Source organism: Saccostrea echinata, unplaced genomic scaffold (genome assembly GCF_033153115.1).
Source record: "Saccostrea echinata isolate AGI-Se365-2 ecotype Australia unplaced genomic scaffold, CSIRO_AGI_Sech_v1 ptg000012l, whole genome shotgun sequence".
NCBI lineage: Eukaryota > Metazoa > Mollusca > Bivalvia > Ostreida > Ostreidae > Saccostrea > Saccostrea echinata.
Window position 1 is genome coordinate 24,474,475 of NW_026889761.1, and position 23,061 is coordinate 24,497,535.

General features: G+C 33.7%; 1 long non-coding RNA gene across 1 annotated transcript; it reads right to left on the reverse strand.

Annotated features, from left to right (window-relative positions):
• Nucleotides 1-3,896: 3,896 nt before the first annotated feature.
• LOC133185597 (uncharacterized) lies at nucleotides 3,897-19,995 on the reverse strand. The gene is made up of 3 exons (XR_009720929.1): nucleotides 19,797-19,995; nucleotides 9,238-9,310; nucleotides 3,897-3,969 (listed from the first exon to the last, which is right to left on the reverse strand). It is a non-coding gene; the product is annotated as an uncharacterized LOC133185597 (long non-coding RNA).
• Between the last annotated feature and the right edge of the window lie 3,066 nt (nucleotides 19,996-23,061).

Below are 23,061 nucleotides of genomic sequence, written 5' to 3' on the forward strand. Positions count from 1 at the left end.
GAACGGTTGATATGGTCTCAGAATGAGACAGACAGACAGACATAGTGATAATAATATTATACATCAATACATTAATACAGTAAAACTCGGTTTTAGCGAAGTTCTGGGGACCTGCGAATTTACTTCACTATATCCATAATTTGTTATATCCGTATAACAAAGTATTTAAAGTATACAAAACGAGTTCGCAATACAGATTTTTTTCATTTAAGTATGTTTACCAAATGTATTTAACTTCCAGGAGACACAAAATCAGTTCATTATAACCGTAAATTTGCTATATCCGAGTTCGTTATATTTGTACAATTTAAGAAGAAATTGTTATGAATTTCGCCGGGAATTAAAAAAAAAAATGCTATATCCGTAAATTCATTATATTGGATATAATGAATTTATCCGTGTTTGTACTAAACGAGTTTAACTGTACTAGTGTTGAACAACATGGAAACTTTCAAAATTTATCATCACTTATAATCAGTAGCTTTAAATTGATCAAGGATACAAATTGTCAGAGCTTTCAAAAAAAAATTCATGGCTAGCAGATGCCGTGTCAGGAAATTGAAGGTACGGTTTGTGTCCAATTTGTTTTGGGGAAAAAATGAACAAAACAATGCATACAGAAATGTTCATTATGCAAAGCACACTACATTTCATTTTCTCAGCAATGGAATTCATAAAATTCCTAAAGAAAGATTTGAATCGGTAAGCGTATGTCGATGGTCAACCAATTATCAGTGACAATCTTTTCATTACTTATCATAACTTAATACATTGAATAAATCAACCACGAAGTATAATTAAACAAATAGTTATACCTCAGAGAAGGAACCTATAATTAAAGATAAGTAAATAAATAGTGAAAAGAAATGGATCCCCACCTTCAAACATATAAACATTAAACTTTTACAGTAATCTTACTCCTAATGGAAAGATTTTATAAGGGAAATTTGATTACGAAATTTATTTCCTGAAATTGATACTGTTGTTTTAGACTGTATTTACAGAGAGAAGAAAAATGTCCTTTTTATTTTTACAAAAATGAACCTCTGAGCTTACTGACAAATTACAGTAAACAGTAATGGGGTGGAAAACTGAAATTACCCATGTATTTACCGATTACAAAGTACTAATAATTACTTCAATCTTAGAAAAATAAATAATAAAGTGAAATAATCTCAGTAAAGCAATAAATAATCAAATTTTAAATTTTAACTGAGCTCGCACAATCTTGGGGATAAGAAAGGGAAATTTATAAGCTATGAATTATTTATGAAGTTTAGAATACAGGAAATCCATGAGATATACAAATTCACACAAACGCAATACTATAATATATCTATATATACATTACAAATCAATAAAATTTTAACTTTAACATTGATCACAGACACATCAGGGACATCTCAAGGTCATAACTAAAAATTACAGGTAAATGAATTAAAGGTAAATTAATGGAAATTACACACATCACAGTAGTAAGCCTAAATTAATAGTTTAATGTCTAATTCATATCCCCAAAAATTATTTTTGAAAATAAAGAAATATTAAATTGAGAACAAATTAGAAATTAGATTTGAATAATTAATGTAACAAATTTAAATTACTCTCATGAATGCAGTGGCTAAATAACGGTGTGTGCTTGAGTTGAGGTATTTAACCACTAGCCTTCATGAGAAAATCGGAGAGAGAAAGGGGCTTCATTTTATCTTAATAATCAATTTAAGTATTAAATCTAAAAATTTTACAAAGGACTGAAATAAAAAAAGGTAAAATCAGAATACTTGACTTTAGTCTAATTATAAAACAGAGGAAAGAAGATAAGTTCTAACAATACGTTCTAATTAACCAAAATATTCAAGGGACAAAGGATTTATAAAGGATCCTTGAGATGCCCCCCCAAAATATACAATGTATTTATACTACAATGTAACCTAGATCTTCAAAAATATTTCCATGTGTTTAAAAAAATTAGCTTTTACTTCCTAAAAAGTAATCCCAATTACAACTATAGCATCCAAATTACAACTATAGCAGGGGTTCGAATCCCACTGTGGGACGTGGAGACTGGTCCTTCAGATGAGACCGTATAAACTGAGGTCCCATGTCACAGAAGGTGTTGGCACAGAAAAGGCCCCTCACTGCTCAAAGGCCCTAAGTGCCAATCAAGTATAGGTCAAAATTTGTAGCTCTCCACCAGCAAGTGGTGGCGTCTCCATATGAGTGAAAAATTCTCGAGGGATGTTAAACAATAAACAAACAACTATAGCAACTATAGCAGACCCGTGGAAAGGGGGGGGTTAGAAAAGATTATAAGTCCTACTTCATAAACCAAATAAATACTTAGGTTTACAATCAACAAGACCTATCTGAGACATACATAAAATGAATGCACAGTACAAATACAAAATATCAAACAAAATACTGAACCCATCATGCACACACAGGAAGTAATGAAAATGGAAAAGTGGAAAAGAAACCCTCTTTACAATGAAAGCTCTAGATTTTACTTCTTTTCAATAATTTAATGATTTCAATTTCTCTTTAGTGAAAATTTGAATAACTTTAACTTTAAAACCTGAAAAATTGAAATTGATGGAAAATAAATTTAACCCTATTTATCGATGAAAACAAGAAAGAAGGAATTAACACTTAGTCTTAAGAAATGAATATAAGCTTTTATTATAACTTTAATTAATGTCAATGCCTGTATGATGGTGATACTAAGGTCAACTTTAAATGAACACAAAATCCAAAGGGAGATTGTAAAAATTAACTAAACCATTCAGTTTAACTTGATCAGTCAACTTATTTTAGTTGTAGAAAAATTTAATCACTAGTTATTGTAATTTAGGAAAATTCATAATTTAATTAACCTCTTGTTTAATTTTTCCTAAGTTTTTAATTTTATTTTAGTTTTAGATTTGATTAAAATTAAAGAACAGGAGGAAAATGAAGCCCTTGGCACTATTTATTAACTAAATTAAACCTTAACATTTAGTTACTCTCCTGAATAACTACATCTAAATAACGGTGTGTGCTTTCATTGAGATATTTAGATGTAGTAACCAGGAGAAAATAAGGACAAATTTAAACTTATTTAAACTCAATATGGTCTTACAAAATTAGAATTTAAAAAAAGGGGGGTATATTTATGTTATTAACAAAAAGTTAATAATTCCTGAATTATTTATGTCTGAATGATATTGTGTATTGAGATTCCTAGATGGAAATTACAATATGACTTAGGAGAAAATCTAACTCAAATCTTACTCAAGTTTTATCCTTTAGATATTGAAATGAAAGGAGAAAATTTAATAATATTTATAGTGAAAAATTTAGGAAATTTAGGAAAAAAAATTACTCTTACTTAAATATAAACATTAGTTTTATACCTAACAGACTGAAGGGAAAGGGGGAGATTATTTAAAAAGAGGTGAGAATAGGGAAAAGAATACCAGTTACTAAAGAGACATCCACATTCCTAAACAAATGCTGCACCAATTCTCCTCCTAATGCTGCAAAGCCTCGCCTCACAGGTTCCCTCATGGGTGATGGCTGTTCAGGAGGGATCTCTGTCATCGGTGACCCAAGGCTAGAAAGCCGAGGATGACCCTCAACAACCTGGGAAGACGGCAGTTCCATCTCCTCAGTCTGCCCAGCCTCCTCCTCCACTGGAACCTGAGCAGGCTGAGGAGATGGCAGCGCCACCTCCACGGTCTGGTCAAGTTCTAGCCAAGGAAGGGCTATGACTGGCTGAGGGGACGGCAGACTCACTTCCTCAGGCTGAACAAGCTCTAGCTCAGGAGCTGCTATCACAGACTGGGGAGATGACACAGCCACCTCTACAGTCTGCTCAAGCTTCTCCTGAGATAGATCCTCTACAGCCTCAGGGAGTGGCAGTGCCGCCTTCTCAGGCTGCTGAAGAGCATCATCAACCTTCACCATCGGCTTCACCCTGGACCTTCGCACCTTAAAAGATAAAAAAGATCATATCAAAAACAAGAATAGAAATGATAAATATATATATATAACTAACCAGAAGTCTCATCCACAAAGAAGTCTGGTCACACGAAAAACACATGTGCAATATAGAAGCACCAACTGTTCAAAAGCTATAGCCAATGCTAAAGTTTGGTCAAAGAAACTGGGGATAAGCCGAGCCATAGGCCTACATAACAACAGATAAAAACACAGGTAATCAGAGATTACAGAGCTCACCTCAACGAATGTTGTCTTTAAGTAAGGCAAAGTCCCACACTAAGCTAATAATCTAGTAGTGTGCATCCCTAGATGCAACATTTATGCAAGTTTGGTCTGATAAGGCTTGCAGTTACTTGGGATTAATGGACTTATCTAAAAAAAATTTAAGCTAGTCACTCTTCCAGAAAATGCAAGTTAAACCCAGCATCTAAAGTAATTTGAGAGTGTTCATCCCTTGATACATCCATGCAAGTTTAGTTCAGATAGGCCTTATGAGACTTGCTGTAAAAACTTTACACTGGTCACTCATCTGGAAAATTAGATCAGATTCAGCATCCGAAGCAAGTCCAGTAGTGTGCATCCTTAGATGTATCATCCAATGCAAGTCTGGTCAATAGGGCATATTGTTACAATGTACTTGGAAATGAGATCTGCTCCAAAAACTTTAACCTGTTCACTCATCAGGAAAATGTAGGTCAGATCCAGCATTCAATAAGCAAGCCTGGTAGTGAACATTCTTAGATGTATCATCCATGCAAGTTTGGTCAATATAGGGCTTATAGTTACTTTGAAATGAGACTTGCACAAAGAACTTTAACCTGAACCAAAAACATTAACATGGTCATTCTTTAGCTGAAATTGCAGCATCTGAAACCTTGACTGGTACAATGAAACACACTAGTAGAATTTTCTATGCACCTCTGATTAATGCATGGCGTAGAAGTGCTTAAAAAGAAAACTGCACCAAAACTTTAATCTGGGACGAGGGTATAACATAAGCTCCCCCCTCCCAACTTTGTTTAGGTGAGCTAAAAATGTTTGAAATAGACAACATTATTTTTACATGCTGTTTGGGATTACTTACACATATCTAGAACAAGTGTCTGAATGGTAGTAGTTTGTAGTTAGTTTTGTTAGAATAGAAGGATTGATATAATATAATTTTGAAGATCAATTCCTGCAAAATCCCAATATTCCGCCTATCACAAGGACGTTGCACCAATAGATTTTGCATTGTTTCCATACCTGATCACTTAACTGCATAGAGAGTGCTTTTTCAGATCTCACAAATATCCAATATGTCACAAAAGGCATTTATTTTAAATAAGTAAAATGTCTTTCTAAAGTAATTTGTCAAATCCAGCATCTGGAGCAAGTTTGAGAGCGTTCATCCCTTGATGCATCATCCCTGCAAGTTTGATTCAGATAGACCTTATAGTTACTTGAAAACGAGATCTGCTCCAAAAACTTTAACCTGGTCACTCATTTGGAAAATATAGGTCAGATCCAGCATCTGAAGCAAGTTTAGTAGTGTGCATCCTTAGATGTATCATCCATGCAAGTTTGGTCAATATAGGGCTTATGGTTACTTGGAAATGAGATCTGCTCCAAAAACTTTAACTTGGTCACTCATTCAGAAAATATAGGTCAGATACAGCATCTGAAGCATTCGTTTAGTAGTGTGCATCCTTAGATGTATCATCCATGCAAGTTTGGTCAACATAGGACATTAAGTTACTTGGAAATGAAATCTGCTCCAAAAGCTTTCATCTGGTCACTCATCCAGAAATTTTGTAGATCAAATCTAGCATATCTGAAGCAAATTCAGTAGTGTGCATCCTTAGATGTATCATCCATGCAAGTTTGGTCAATATAGGGCCTATAGTTACTTGGAGAAAAGACCTGCTTCAAAAAGTTTAACCTGCTCCAAAAAGTTTAACCTGCTCCAAAAACATTAACATGGTCATTCCTTAGCTGAAATTGCAGCATCTGAAACCTTGACTGGTACAAGGACATATCTTAAGCATCCTCCATGCATCTCTGATTAATATAGGGCATAGAAGTACTTGAAAAGAAAACTGCTCCAAAAGCTTTAATCTGGGATGCTGACACCGACGCTGAGGGTATTACATAAGCTTCCCCAACTTCGTTGAGGTGAGCTAAAAATATGTTATGGACTTCGATGGTTTTTTTTTTAATGTTTTTGCTTGTCAGACTTTTTTCAGTGATGAAGAAAATATATAATCTCTTCTTAATCTTATTGGAAATAAAGAATCTGTCATTCACCGACATGAAAATAAATAATCTGACTTGGTAAAATTTGCCATCCCCCACCCCCCAAATCAAATGGTCACCACCTAACCATGCAATCATCTAGTTTATTCATCAGTGCGAATTATACAGGGGAGAAAAGAAGATTTTTAAAGAAATCATGAATTTTCACAGATCATTAAAGCCCCTCCCTTAACTTCAGAACCCATGACCCAGGGGCCATGAATTTTACAATTTTGGTAGAGGATTCAATGCTTATTACAAAAATGGGAACCGTTCAACAGCTTAAATTCCAGGAACAAAGAAGATTTTTAAAGATTACACTAATTTTGATGGTTTTAGCCCCACCCCTTAGGTCCAGGGAGGCAGGAACCATGATTTTCACAAATTTTGTTCCACTTTACTCATAGACGCTTTATGCCAAAATATGTTAAAATTATGGTTCAGTGGTTCCATAGAAGAAGCTGAAAATGTTCTAAATTAATGTTAATGGCTGACTAATGATGACAAACAAAAACAGATTACATTAATTATAGCAAAAAGGTCACCAGAGTGTCTCAGGAGGGGGGGGGGGGGGGCATATTTCAGAATAAATATTTCCAAACATGCTCATCACGGAGCCCCACCCTAATTACAAAATCCCTGTCTCAGGGGCCTTGAATTTCCCAATTTTGGAAGAACTCTTGTTTATCATAACCATGCACTTAGTCTGTATTTTAAATACTTAAGAGCATAGGGGATTTTCAATGAATGATTGCATTTTCAACCTATAATCAATACTAGATAGTTTTCGATAGGCCTGAATTTAGCAAGAGTTATTTCCCGTTGGCCGCCATATTGTAGGTCCAACTAGCGAATTTTCCTCTTTGAGCAACCAATTTTAAACTTGTATGGCAGAAATATATATAAGGGCCAAAATCTTTAAAATACCAAAATTACAAATTAAAGAAAGCTTGTGTTAACATGCATAAATTCATAAGAAAAATTGTGTTTTCTTTAACAAATTACCCAGTATGACAAGTTTAAATTGGCTGAATCATGAAGGAATTTGGGCTTGTATATACCCCCAATGTGGCGACCAACAGGAAATAACTTTTGCTAAAATTGTGTCTATCAAAAACTATAACTATAACCTAAGAGCTATAATTCTAACACCAAAGCCTGACTAAGTGCAAGAGGCCATGAAAATCACTGTTTTTGGAAGAAGCACCTTTGCTCATAATATCTATAGATTAAGTTTCCGTCTGGTAAATATACAGGGGGCAAAAACAAGACTTTTTAAATGAAATTTAATATAGATTTTTACTAAATGATCTCTATGTATTATTTTTCCTACTAGCTAGTTTGTATGATCAAAAATATAATCATTGACAAATCCATGATCAGATATATTGGAATAAACCTGCTAAAAAAGATTAACCAATAATTAAAGGTCACATAAACATCTGTATTACTTAACATGATTGAATTCATAGATCAGATCCTTTTATTTAACAGAATTAAATTCTTAAAGTACAAAAAAAAATGTACTGCTTGGGATCTAAATTTTTTAACACTTATCAGTAAAATGAGGCATTAAGATCGGAGATCTAATGACAAAAAAAGATGATATATTGGAATAAACCAGTGCTAAACAAAGATTAACCAATCATTAAAGGTCATATAAACATCTGTATTACTTAACACAATTTGAATTCATAGTTCAGATCCTTTTATTTAACAGAATTAAATACTTAAAGTGAAAAAAAAATGTAATGCCATATATATAGCTTCCTGGTGTAAGAGAGATATATAAAATTACTCATTACTTCTGTTTTGCCTACACTCAGTATCTAGCATTTTTATGTTTTGTATTGCTGTATGTTAATGTGTTTTCTTGTCCTTTTGAGTGTTTACAAATCATACTTACCCTACTTGTATCTCAAGGTGGCTGCAATAATGTAGCCCTCTCTAATTTTTTTTGGGGGGGGGGGGGGGGGGAAGGGGCCACAACTCCTTAGGATCTCTGTAATGGTGCAAGTGCGGGAGTGAATCACTCCCGCACTAATTTCGGCTCAAATTTTCAGTAAGTGGCTATTTTATTAATGTATCTTACCTGAACTCATAAAATGTAGTTAAGCAAGACATGAATTGATCCAAAAATATACAGAACAATCCATATATCGGTTATTTTTTGTGTATGTCAACATCAAAACTTGAATTTACCCTGGTATCCACCATGTTTACTCACCTGTTGATCGATTTTATTTTGGAACAACCAATGAGAATTCAGGATCTAGGGAGCGTATCTTTTAGGATGTCCCTTAATTTAAACATAAATATCGCTGTGTATGAAAAAAAATATCACATGGAATGCTTTTATTTATCAATGGTTAGTGATACCATACAACACAAAAATTTATCAACAACAACATTTACTTTATCAAGTGATTCTACTTTCAAATGCAAGTCTCAGTACATCATGTGAGAACTGTCATGGCTGCTGAGGAGAACAACTGGTAAACAAGCAGATTTATTTTACATGGTTTTTGCGTATAAAGGGCTATGTTGTTGACAGTGATTAACATTTCCGTCTTATTGGAAGTAAGTTGTATGTAAAAAAAATTTTTGCCTGCAGTCGGCCGTATCTAAAAAATATATTTGCACCATTACGGAGATGCAGTGGAATTGTAGCCCTCTCCTGAAAATATCAGATATAAAAAAAAGGACTACATTATTGCAGCTAGTATCTATGTTATGTCCCCAAAGGGACCATGAATGGCAAATAATTACCATTCTATTCTATTCAAAGTCCAGTCCAGAGGAATTACAGAGAGAGTGGGATATAACAACAAAATTCTATCTTGCCATAAAAAGTTTAAAGTATAATTAAATTTATTCAGAGAGGGAGATGTAAATCAAATAGCACTCTAATCCCCTCCCTCTTCCCCTTTCCTTCTTAAATAACATTTGTTACAAGTGAATCTTTTATAACTTATCACTTACAGGAAAGTCCACGACGTAGTCACTGAACCACCGGGGGCGCTGTCGAATTCTTGTAGATCGTCTTGGCTCCATTCTAATACTATAATAATAAAAACTTTATTACAAAACAAAGTTAATTTCCTTGAATTTCAATATACAGTAAAACACCTAATTAGCAAACACTTATTCCAATCACAACTTGAGAAAAAAATCCCTACATTTTTGTAACACTGTAGGCCAAGGAATTATAAAGAGAAACATATCAGAAACCCTTGGCTAGTGAAGATGTATACATTAGAAATGCAACATGAAAAGGAAATTGTATCTTGCTTCTTTGTTTAAAAGATTAAGATAAAAGAGTAATAGTAAGGTCAAGGTCACAATTAAGGTAGGTTACGGTCAGAAAATTATGACAGTTTTTAATAGCTCTCACAAATATATGTTTATAAAAGTATATGAAGTTTGATAAAAATATCTTCAATAGTTTCCTTGAAACTGATATTTAAATGCAACTAGTAAAGTCAAAGGTCACAAGGAAGGTCAAGGAAAGGTATTAAAAAAATTAACAGTTGACAAGTTTTCACAAATATCTAAAATTAAGAAAAATATAAGGGTCAAAGGAAAGGTCAAGGTCAAAATCTTTTTTTTGTTGAGTACCTCTCATCAATATGTGTCAGCATATGAAGTTTGACATACCCCTTTTTAGCTCACCTGAGCTGAAAGCTCAAGTGAGCTTTTCTGATCACATTTTGTCTGTAGTCCGTCCATCCGTCTAGCTGTCCGTCCATCTGTAAACTTTTCACATTTTTGACTTCTTCTCCAGAACCACTGGGCCAATTTCAACCAAACTTGCCACAAAGTATCCTTGGGTGAAGTGGATTCAAATTTGTTCAAATGAAGGGCCATGCCCTCATTCAAGGGGAGATAATTCAGAAATAGTGAAAATTTGGTGGCATATTTTAAAAATTTTCTCCAGAACCACTGGCCCAAAAAAGTTGAAACTTATAGGAAACCTTTATTATATAGTGTAGATTCAAGTTTGTTCAAATCATGACCCCTGGGGGTAGGGTGGGGCCACAATGGGGGATCAAAGTTTCCTATAGGAATATATAGGAAAATATCTTTAAAAATCTTCTTCTCAAGAACAGCAAAGCCATGATTGGTCATATTGATATGGAAGCATCCTCAGGTATTGTAGATTCAAGTTTGTTCAAATCATGACTCCCGGGGGTTGGGTGGGGTCACAATGGGGGATCAAAGTTTTACATTGAAATATATAGAAAAATATCTTTAAAAAATCTTCTTCTCAAGAACAGCAAAGCCATGATTTGTCATATTAATATGGAAGCATCCTCAGGTATTGTAGATTCAAGTTTTTTTTTCAAATCATGACCTCTGGGGTTAGGGTGGGGCCACAATGGGGGTTCAAAGTTTTACATAGGAATATATAGGAAAATACTTTAAAAAATATTCTTCTCAAGAACAGCAAAGCCTTGTCTAGTCATATTGATATGTAAGCATCCTCAGGTAGTATAGATTCAAATTTGTTCAAATTATGACCCCTGGGGGTAGGGTGGGGCCACAAGGGGGGATCAAAGTTTTACATAGAAATATAGGAAAAAACTTTAAAAATCTTCTTCTCAAGAACAACAAAGCCAAGTTTAGTCACGTTGATAAGGAAGCATTCTCAGATAATGTAGATTCAAGTTTGTTCGAATCATGACCCCCGGGGGTAGGGTGGGGTCATAATGAGGGATCAAAGTTTTACATAGGAATATAAAGGAAAAAAATCTTTCTATCAAGAACAGCAAAGCCATGTTTAGTCATATTGATATGGAAGCATCCTCGGGTAGTTTAAATTAAAGTTTATTCAAATGATTACCCCTGGGGGTAGGGAGGGACCACAATGGGGTGTCAAATTTTTACAAAGGAATATAAATATAGGAAAAAAATCTTTAAAAATATTCTTCTCAAGAACAGCAAAGCCATTTGTTATATTGATATGGAAGTATCCTCACATAGTTTAAAATTCAAGCTCCCCCCCCCCCCCCATCCCCGGTAAACTTTTCAATACTGAATTGATTTGTGCTTTTTCTTAGCCATTGTGCTTGAGCGATGTGGCCCATGGGCCTCTTGTTTCTAAGCATAACCATTTTCTGTTGAAAATATTTGAAAAGTTGGTTACTCTTATCCCACACTTTTTGTTTCAGTACAGTCAAACCAGGGCAATGTGTAATGTAATTTTCAAGTCTGGACAATTTCCTTCTTTTAATTTTGCTTTCCAGTTTTTTTTTCAAGTAAGTTATCATAATTTTTCATTCCCTCCCCCAAAATAGGTTTTTCATGTCTGGACAATTTTCCTTTTTTAATTTGTTGAAAATTTTAATTTTAAATTATTATTATTATTTTCATTGCTTTTCACAGTTTCATTAAATGAGTTTTCATATTTCTTCCTAGCTGCCCCCACCCTCCTGATACTACATGTGTCTGCATCTAAAAATGCAACTCTAGAATAATTATGCACGGCACTACATGGCCAATGATGACTTTTGTTATTATTTGTTATAAAACAAACATGTTTTGGACACCTGAAATTTATTTAGAATGGAAGAAGAAATTTACATCCCCCAAGAGCATGCATAGTCGACATTTCCCGCCATAATTGCACCTTTATTTAAACCGTATAAAGCACACAAAACTAATAAATAACTTTGTTATACCTTTAAAAATTAGTTTCTATATAAATCTATACTAAAAAAAGTCTGACATTTCAATGTTTTACTGAGCGGGCATAAAAAAATCGATGTTTGCCCACAGATCAAGATATTGGACCTGTCAGCAAGATATTGGACCGCTGTGGGGGGTATTTTACGTCACGCTTAATTTGCATTCGTTATTATCCGCAGTTTTGGCGGAATTATACGACACGAGTCCATTTGTATTCGACAGTTACGAAACTGACCAAGTTAAATCCGCATTGTGGATAATTGAAATTAACATTTAAATTTTGTCATCTGCATTGCAATCATGGAAGGAAATGGAAGGTTTGCTTCATATAATGACGAAGAAATTGAAAACATAATGGAAAACCGGGATAGCAGCAATACGAAAAATGTGGTGAAAGTGGCTGAAAGAATTTTGTCGGAATACCTAGCCCACAAGTACGAATCCACCGTTGAAATTTTTTTTAATGGAAAAAGCAGGAACGAAGCTGCCGAATTTCTAATTTTTTATTGTGAAGTTCGAAAAAGAGATGGTACAATATATGCGAGATCTACAATGATAGCAATGCGATTTGGATAACAGAGAGTTTTTCTAAAATCTTACAAGTGAGACATCATAAATGACAGTGATTTTAAAGGCGCTAACGACATGTTCAGTGCTTGTTTGGTGAAAATAAAGAAGGAAGGTATCCAAACAGAACATAAAACACTGATTTCTGATGCCAATATGAAAAAACTTTACTAATCTAATGTATTTGATACAACTACACCCAGAACTTTACAACAAAAGGTATTTTTTGAAATCATGATGTTTTTTTGCAATCGGGGACGAGAGAATCTACGCAATATGAAACCAACGGATTTCCAAATTCGTGCAGATTCGGAGGGGAGGAGATATGTCGGAAGCAACGTGTCCAGGCTTACTAAAAATCATTGTGAAGCTATAGAAGACCATGACAATACGGCTGCTAGAATGTACGAAAAACCCGGTAAGTTTTTTTTTTTAACTTGGGTTGGAACTGTATCAGAGGCCCCTATAATTCTTAACGGTAAATTTCAAATAAACTGATAAAACCTACCCACTCTTTATGAAAACATGTAAATATATAACTTGTGTTTTTGTACAAAAGGGGGGGGGGGGGGTAATCTAGGGCTTTTTTATAAAACAAAAAATCAGGTGCCTGTGACTTTATTCAACCACGTATATTTTCATTATAAAAACAGTTAATTGAGGCATTGTTTAATTACAGGTAATCCAGCATGTCTCGTCAGCAGTTTTGAGAAGTACATATCGAAGCTAAATCCAGCGTGTGAGACCTAAAAAAATGTGGCGGATCAAGCAGGAGTCTGGTATGACAACATGGTTGTGGGAAAAAATACCCTGGGCTGTATGATGGCGACAATAAGTAAAGATGCCAACTTATCTTTTGTTTATACGGCTAATTGTATTTGGCGCATCGGCGCGCTCGCGCAATAGATTTTGTTTATTAAATAAATTATCGCTTATACAATTCTGTTAGCATCGGGCGCGATATCATAAATAATCAAAGTACTGAGAAAAACAGAGAGCCGGGCCCATTTACATATGTACAGAGAAGTGAACAAGACCGTTTTACATGAAACATACATTGTAATTACAGATGAATAACAACTAGACACTGGAAGAATATGTAACACATAAAAATATATTTATGGTATATAGTATGAATAAAAAATGTTTAAGAAAAAATTAAATAAAATGCAGTTTGAATTTAACAGCGTAAACAATTTATCACATGCATCGTTTTGGGGTCTAACATCGCTTACAGAAGTAAATAAACATTGATGCAGCAAGGTCAAACATTTATACACAGACGGGTCCTTAGCGGGGAGTTTTGCATAAAGGTGTGCATCGGGTCACGTGCTCCCCGCATTAGTGTTAGCCTGGTAACAGAACCTTTATTTATAGAATGTGAAGCTGGCAGACTTGATGAAATTACCTTTCGCATTTTTTAGACAAATAATTCATTGAAGAAAAGGGGAGAAAGAGTATTACCATTATTTTCTTTTCTTTTTTTTTTTTTTTTTTTTTGGAGAATTTTTTAGTTAACTTAAATTTGTTTAATTAAGTGTTTGTATTGCTTCAAAGGTGGTTGAGCATACGTACTATATTCTTACTCGTATTTAATTTGGCGGTGAGGAAGCAGCATTTCCGGTTGAACACCGTAACATAAGCCGGCTATTGCTATACGAGCAATGAGCCCGGCTAAAAAGAGAAAGTTTCATAGATGGAATTATGTTTTTGAAGCTTCAACATCATTATTTAACTGCCTGTGGTTTCTTTTATTCATGGCCACTAATTAAGGTACTCCGATCCTCAGGTTCTGAAATTCAACTTTTAAGTAATTGAAATTGCTCACAAAAATGTCTCTGATTTCACATAGTAACGTGAATTTACCCATGGAATTTCTTCAAAGTTCATCATTATAGTTAATCATATCATATAGGGAAAATTATGAAATCTTAAACATATTTTCAAGAAATGCGAATAAAAACACCAGCTATGCATTTTCTAATTGAAAATTGATCAACAAATATAATTTAGGATAGGAAAATATAGGTATCCAGGCATTTGGAGAAAATTGCATCATTTTTATGCTTATACAGTATTTTAATTCTTCTTTTTACTTCAATCGTCATATAATACATAGTGTAAAAAGCTTGTGCTATCATTGCTAGACATCAAATATCACATCTAATTTCATATTATACTAATAAGCAATCGTATCTAATGCTAGACTAAAGGAAATTCGATTTCTCTAAAAATGAATTTATTTTTTTTTTCTTTTATGGGATACAGATGTCAACTTTTTACAATATCGTTTCTAAGACTTCAAAGAACCTTGAAACATATTAAGATGCATAAAATGAAAATTGTTGCACGAAAAGATCTTAATTTCAAGCTTCATTTTGAGACTTTTTAAATAAAATAATGAATTTAAGAGTTATCCTTCCTGGCTGAGGATTGGATATCCTTAATACAGTAAATACACTGGTTTTATCAATTTTCATTGGCATCAATTTTTGTGCAATCAGCGAATGACTCAGTATTTCGTGAACACAGGTCATTATAAAACTTTTTGATATGCTTCTTACTCTAATGACCATCAAATTCTATTTTAATTTTCACTCTGCAAAACACAAAACCACAAAAATTAATGTTTAAAGAATGTTGATGGAACCATTGTACATGTATTTTATATGACTGGATTTTTAATGAGATAAATGGTTGAGAAGACTACAATATGGAGGCAGGACTTTATGTATACTGGCACATGATCTGTAGTGCAAATGATCTGTTTAGGTTTACAGGCCAGTCATTTCTGTAACTAAAGTTACCCCCCCTCCTGAAATAAAGACAAGTTAATTTTTAATAGTAGTATTATTTTAATACGTAACAAGGAATCTTTGTCAAACACTGATACCAATCAAGTCTCTAAAAAGGGGGTTAAACTCTAGAGTCTAGGGTCATTACGTAATACCGGTAAATTTTTGTGATACATAATGATATATATATATACGAAGGTTGTCAAAAAGTTCGTGGACAAATGCTTAAATTTCTTTATAAAGTCCGCAATGGCAAACATGTATGATAATATCTTAATATAGACCATGATTGAGTAAATATACAAAAATTAAACAATGCACACTATTTACTGAACATTATAGGTGTAAATACTTTGTATATGCAAGTTGCACGGGCCAGTCTGACGTAACGCTTATTTCATGACAACGTCAGAAATATGAATTTTGGATTTTTATCGCATGTTCATAGACGCACGCTATTTTTCTTTATTATGCCACATTGCCAAATGTGTGCAATAAAATTTATGTATAGATTAATTATAATTAATTTAAATTTTAAAATTCAAAACAATACACAATAATTTACGAGCGTCATCAATATGAACACTTCGTAAACACAGGATGCACAGCCCAGCCCAACGGCGTTATATTTATAACAACGTCATGAATAGGAATATATCCTATTTTCATCAAATAACAGTGGTTTTCCACTTCTTGTATGTCTCCAGAATTTTACACACCGTTGAAAAATCGTTTTCACCAATTACAAATCACTAGACTAAATATTTTCCAATAAATTTAAGTTGTTTGAATAAATATTTTGTTTTTGATGACGTTTCAACCATATTAACCATAATTGTATGATTGGACGCTGTCCCGTTAGGATGGCCGACGTCGCTTTTTCTGTCAATTTTTGAAACATACTTCTTGCGGTTTTCACTTAATATTTTCATTGTCTATTTAGTAAGCGATACTAAAGGTATCAGAAAATGGCGATAACCGTTTTATTTGTGATATATTAAATTTTTATTCAGCTTTGACTCGTTTTAAAAAGAAAATGATCATTTCAATCAGATCACTTTATTTAAAAGTTCATGGCATTTTAACCCTGGTCAGTGCGCACTATCGGCGACCTTTTTACAAAAATATAACGTTCAAACAATAAAAATCAAACTATTCTGACTTGGATTTTCATAACTAATATTTTGGTATACAATAAGCATATCTTGAACCATTCATTTTGACAAAAACGCCCTTGTCCACGAACTGTTTGGACAACCCTTGTATATATATATATATAGAGAGAGAGAGAGAGAGAGATATTGAAAGTAGGCCAACTCAAAAAATTGGGGTAAAATTCGGATTACTCTAGCACAAATTGTGGTAAGGCATGCAAGGATCAAAGGGGATCCAGATCCAAACTGACATAGAAAAATTACTAAAGCTATGCCTCGGACCTCTTTCCCTTGCGATTTGAGCCAACACCTCCTAGGGAAAAATTTCTGGATCCACCCAACAAAAAATTACAATCGGGCTCGGGCTGTCGACTTGAATATAAGCGATAATGCTTAAATTATTGAGAAAATCGATGTCATTTGAGTGTTTTAATGCAAGGAGAAAATACTTATGTGATATTAGGATGAGATGGACGAGATGGACGCGCTGGCGCGCCGACGCGCCGAATACAATTAGCCGTTTATACTAATCATTGCATCAGGGCCACGTGTATTACCTTACTTGACGAGAGTGGATATGAGGGTAGACACATCATCGGAATATCTAAACATAAGTCAGAGACGAGTCTTAAGCATTATTCTTCACATCTCAGTGAAAATAAGATCCATGGCATGTCCAACGCTTTGTCCGAAAAAATTCTTCCCCAGACTGTGACCGTCACCGAGAAAACAACACTCACTGAGCAGACAACTTCGGAAGAATCTGTGTTAAGTTTGAGTGACCTTGATTTATTAGAAATACCAATGCTGCCTACAAACCTCAATTCCCCATATGAGAAAAATGCGCAAAAACAAGACTTTAATTCGTGCAACTTCAACCAGTGTACCATTGTCTTTAACAAATACACAAACTTAATTAGTTTCATTATGTGTTCATAATTCTGAGTACTTTTTTTCACCTGTTTAAAATAAAGTTTAATGGCAAGTAAATTGTGCTTTATTTATTAAATATGTTGTAATAAAAAGTGAAAGGTATAACAAAACATTTATTGACTAGTTTCTCAGGCAAAACGCGTTTTGTCGGACCCTCGAACCAAACTGTTGCCTTCGTCCTAACGGCCTCAGGCAACAGTTTGGTTCTTGGGTCCGACAAAATGCATGTTGCTCTTGAACCCAGTCAATAAATGTATAATATGCATGTTTTGTCGATTTTTACGAATATATATGCTTAATTTTATATGCATTAAACATAAGAAAAGATTTAAGAAACATTTATTCTTATCCAAGACTATTTCAGAATATGGTGATGCTTTATAGCCCGATTTCAGTGGAAAATATCGTCTACCCCCCTTATTTCAAGAGCTGGAATTAGGGATATTTTACTATTTAGCACTGGAATTAAAATAATTAATCAATTACCATTGAACTGTTCTTTGTATTAAACAAAGATTTGATGGCCAAATTGTCATCAATATTGAAATAAATGGTTGTAAAATGTAGGCGGGAATCGCGAGTTACCGTGCGTAGTTCTTTAAAATCTGGTAAACTGTTGAAGAATAAATTTTTATTGACTAATAGTATACTCGAAAATGTTACCAATTATAAATATCTTGGTGTTTATTACACTGCATCAGGTACTTTTTCGTAGGCTAAAGATGCATTGTACAAAAAAAGGTTTGAAATGTTATTTTAAGTTATGTAAAGATATATTAGCATTTCATCCTTCTGTTAAAACTAGTCTACATATTTTTGACCATACACTTAAGCCAATACTGTTATATGGCAGCAAAATATGGGATGTTTTTAATCCTCATTCACCACGATTCAGAAATGGTATCTCAGTTGACAATGTATATAATTTTTCAGAACCTGACAAGCTACACTTGAAGTTTTGTAAATTTATTTTGGGTGTTCATAAGAATTAGTGCCAATTTTGTAGAAATGTCAGAATGTTGTAGATTTCCATATTATATTGATATCATAAAAATCAATGTTATTATATTGGCATAGATTGGAAAATTCTGAAAACAATTCTCCTCTGTACAATGCTTTTATTAATTCCAAAACACTTAGTACAAGTCATCGTCGCAAACCACGGCCAAAATGTATGATCCTCTCCCATTCTGGCCGTGGTTGAATGAGAAGAGAATATTTCGTAGCTCATTAATATATTGACCAATGCGAGTAAAGCATAGTCGGATAATGGACTTTGACGCGACCTTTCATTACCCAATCGCAGTTTATGGAACATTTTTTGTATAATGTTGACGTCAATTGTTGATTTTGATGGAAACAAATATTGTCATTGGCTGAACATGACATCACAATATAGAGGCGTAAATATTCAAGATAACGACACTTTTTGTGATCAAGCAGCCATGGGTAGGAGAGAGCTATATGCAGACTCCGGACTGTGGCTAGAGACGATGAGTACAAATAGAGACTCCTGGTTCTTGTATACTTGAATTTTTGAAAATTTTAGAAATATCAAAAAATGCCTCCTCTTTGAGTCTATCTAAATTCCAAATTGTCATCAATAATCAAATCCTCAAAAAGTTTATTTGCTCTTGGTTCAACTCTAAAGAAAAAAATTCTCCTGGAAAATCGGATTCTTATGTAAAGCTGAAAAGTAATTTCCAATGTGAAGAATATTTAACATTCCTGGAGAAATTTGACTTTAGAAGGGAAATAACCAGATTATGAATATCTTCTCACAGGCTTAAAATTTAAACTGGACTAGAAAGAGATAAAAGAATATGTGAAAAATGTAATTTGAATGTAGTGGAAAATGAAATACATTTTACCATAGATTGTCCTTTTTACAAAGAAAAAAAGAACCAAACTTCTAAATGAAGCACAGAAACATAAAATTTTAATTGAGCATAATAGAGCTTAGATAGTTCTCAAAAATATTTTTGGATCATTGCATGTGAAAATATGAATGTCTTACTTCAACTTGGAAACTACCTCTCTTATCATTTAATATGACATTGTAAAGCACACCAACTTGCTTTGTATGTACTTTACTTTTACTTTTTTTTTAATTTATCTTATTGATAATGTATTGCCTTTGTCTACTAATGTATCTTTCATGCCTCTCTGGGGGCCCTTGATTGGAAAAAAATATTGTCTATTGTCTATAGTGTCTAATAAATATGTTTTAACTTACAAAATTTGGTAATGATGTAAAGCAATGTTTCACATGTGTGGCTAATATTAGACAGTGACCTGAAATGGCGGCGGGAACAATCAAGTACTCACCGATGATCACGTTTTCAACAAAAACATTGTATAAAGTAAAAAACAAAAATAATGATTACAACAAAAATCAACTTACCTCAGTCTGAAGTAATCTTCTTCTGTGTCTTTGATGATGAAAGAATGCTTTGATAGATTGCTTGGAAGGCTTTTGCAGAAGCAAATGCAAATCACTGCTATTCGAGTTAGACTCTAATATCAGTGTGACGAATTCTCATTCAGGGTCAGCTCACGTGACCAATGCTGGTCAATAGAGCGTGAAAACTGTGAAAAGGTGAGAGAGAGAGAGAGAGAGAGAGAGAGAGAGAGAGAGAGAGAGACTAAATTAGTTTTTATAAATAACAAAAAAAAAAAAAAGAGCGGGTGCGCATTTAAATTGTTTGAAATATGATGAGGGATGGGACATGTGAGAGGCAATGATTTAGGGACACACCTTTATTCATGGAGCTCAAAATTAAAATAAACTCAAATAATTAAAGACTATTTTATTTTTTGAAGATATCATGAACTCATTATATTACTACGAAAGCCTATTAGGATCAAACTACGGTAAAAAAAAAATTTAAAAGGCGTTATAACGCCTTTTCGAAAGGCGTTATAACGCGAAAAAAGGCGTAATAACGCCTTTTGAAAAGGCGCTATAACGCGGAAAAAGGCGTAATAACACAAGTAAATGCGTAATTACGCCTTTCCAAAAGGCGTTATAACGCGAAAAAAGGCGTTATTACGCCTTTCCAAAAGGCGTTATTACGCCTTTCTAAAAGGCAATATTACGCCTTTCCAAAAGGTGTTATTACGCCTTTCCAAAAGGTTTTATTACGCCTTTCCAAAAGGCGTTATTACGCCTTTTAAAATGGCGTTATTACGCCTTTCCAAAAGGCGTTATTAAGCCTTTTTTTTCAATACATGACTTACTTAGCCCACCCTGGGGGCTGATTATAATTAGATTTCTAGGAAAAAAAGATTTTTAAATGTGTAAAATATTTTCAGTGTTAAACCAACTTAGTCCTTCTCTGATGCCAGACGCTTCTACCAAGGTGTATGGATTTCAGAAATTTTGTTGAAGGCTAATTGCTCATTATACCTATGCAAATACTTTGCCTGTTTTTTTTACCAAGAGGAGAGAAAAATATTTCAAATTTGACATGAATTTTTAATACGTGGCTTGCAAAGCCCAAAGCTGGTTCTGCCTATATCCTGGATTTTCAAAAGTAGAATGTTGACTTTTCTTAATATGCATGCAAAATGCAAACAACTGTCTGCGAGATGTGCAGGAATATAGAAAATACTATAATTATATTATAATATAATTTATAATATTAAAACTATAATCTAAATATTGCATTAATAAAGATGGCTTTGGTTCAATCTTTCATGTATTTTCTTATTTTAAAATAACGCCTTTCCATTTTTGGATACAACTCCTTTTCAAACAGGCCGGTAGTACGAATGTGAGGGGGGGGGGGGTCCCCCACCCCACTTTTTGGGAGAATAGTCTTGCTATAGTTTAAATATAAAAAATCATTTATTGATTGCTTGGTCCCTTAACATTTTGTTGCAGTATGGTTAAACTCGGGCAAGTCATTGCATTTAAAAAAAGTTTTACCGAAAAATTAGAAAAAGTTTCCCCTCAAGTTTAGGCAGTTTATTTTTTTTTCGGGGGGGGGGGGTCTTTTTTTTTGTTTGCTTGTCAATTTTATGGACCCCCCCCCCACTTTAAAAGCACGGGCCTGTCAAAGACATAATAATGGCCCTTCAAAAGGCATAATAACGCCTTTTTGAAAGGCGTATAATGCCTTTTAAAAAGGCGTAATAACGCCTTTTTCAAAGGCGTAATAACGCGTTTTGGAAAGGCGTAATAACGCCTAATAACGCCTTTTGGAAAGGCGTAATAACGCCTTTTGGAAGGGCGTAATAACGCCTTTTGAAAAGGCGTAATAACGCTTTTTTTCGCGTTATAACGCCCTTTGAAAAGGCGTTATAACGCCTTTTAAATTTTTTTTTTACCGTAGTTTGATCCTAATAGGCTTTCGTACTATATATAATCTTTGATAGTAAAATTGTACGCGAAATGAAATTTTTGCGAGCAGACGGACTTGCGTAATCACGTGAAAACAAAGCTCTGGAGATTAAAAAGTGATTTACAGTAGTTTAGAAAATGTGCATACTATGGTCTAAATGCGAATCAACGAAACTAATTACTTTAAAGAAACATCTAAAAAAAAATGAAAATTTTGAAAAATATTTTTTTTTGTGCATTAGCTCTCCGTAATTTGGTTTATTGTTGTTTTTTTTTTAACCTTAGCTAAGAAAGTTGAGGAGTACGTTTTTTTTTAATTTAAAAAATTAATTGTTATTTGTTTATTTTTCAATTGTCAAGATGAAACGAACAGTGATCAATCTCCTAAATCCTGAGTTATTTTTCTTGGTGTATACAGTATGTCCAGTAGAAATATATAATACATATGTATATCAGTAAAATAATAATGAAAGAAATATGATAGAATGACATATGCCAACTGTATACTAAAAAGTTTCTTTTTACTTAGTATACAGTTGGAATATGTCATTCTTAAAACGTGCATAATGTCAAATTTCTGTGGCAGTCTAGTGAATATCAGATAGATTTACAAAAAACTCAAAATAACAACTGCATGTGCACTTAAAAAAAATGTTACGAATATAGTTCGAATTTCATCGACAATACATTATATAGAAAATATACATTATCCTTGACCCAATTACTTTGTTCCTAAAATATGTTGGAGTCCCCTCTCCCTCCTAAAAAGTTATTTTAACAATCCACACAAGTCAAAATTTTTTTGATTATGTATGGAGAACATATAAATCGTGATGCCTGATAGCAAAACTTGCCCTGACCCACAGAGATATTGTAGACCTACAGACTAGATAAGTCGACATCTTTATTGGAAATCTTTTGTTTGGTTTTTATCTGGTAAATGGTTGTCATGAAAATAGCAGTTCTTCTGAGCATTATAATAGGTAAGATGAAATTCTTATATGTAATGGATAAATAACAAGATGGTGTTGAATAGTTTAGAGAAAACATTCCCTCCGAGGGCCGAAGGCCCGAGGAGGGGATGTTTTCTCTAAACTATTCAACACTATCGAGTTATTTATCTTACTTAAAAAACTTCCCTACTTTGGACCCCAAAGAAACATTTACCCATTCATATATCCAACTTTGCTGTAATACAATGGGATCTAGCCCATTCAGATATCCAACAGTGACACAATACAATAGCCTAATCGAACACCCCTTTTATTCATGGACTAGTGAGCATGAAACTGCATGGTGCTAATGTTATTTCAAACCTATCCAT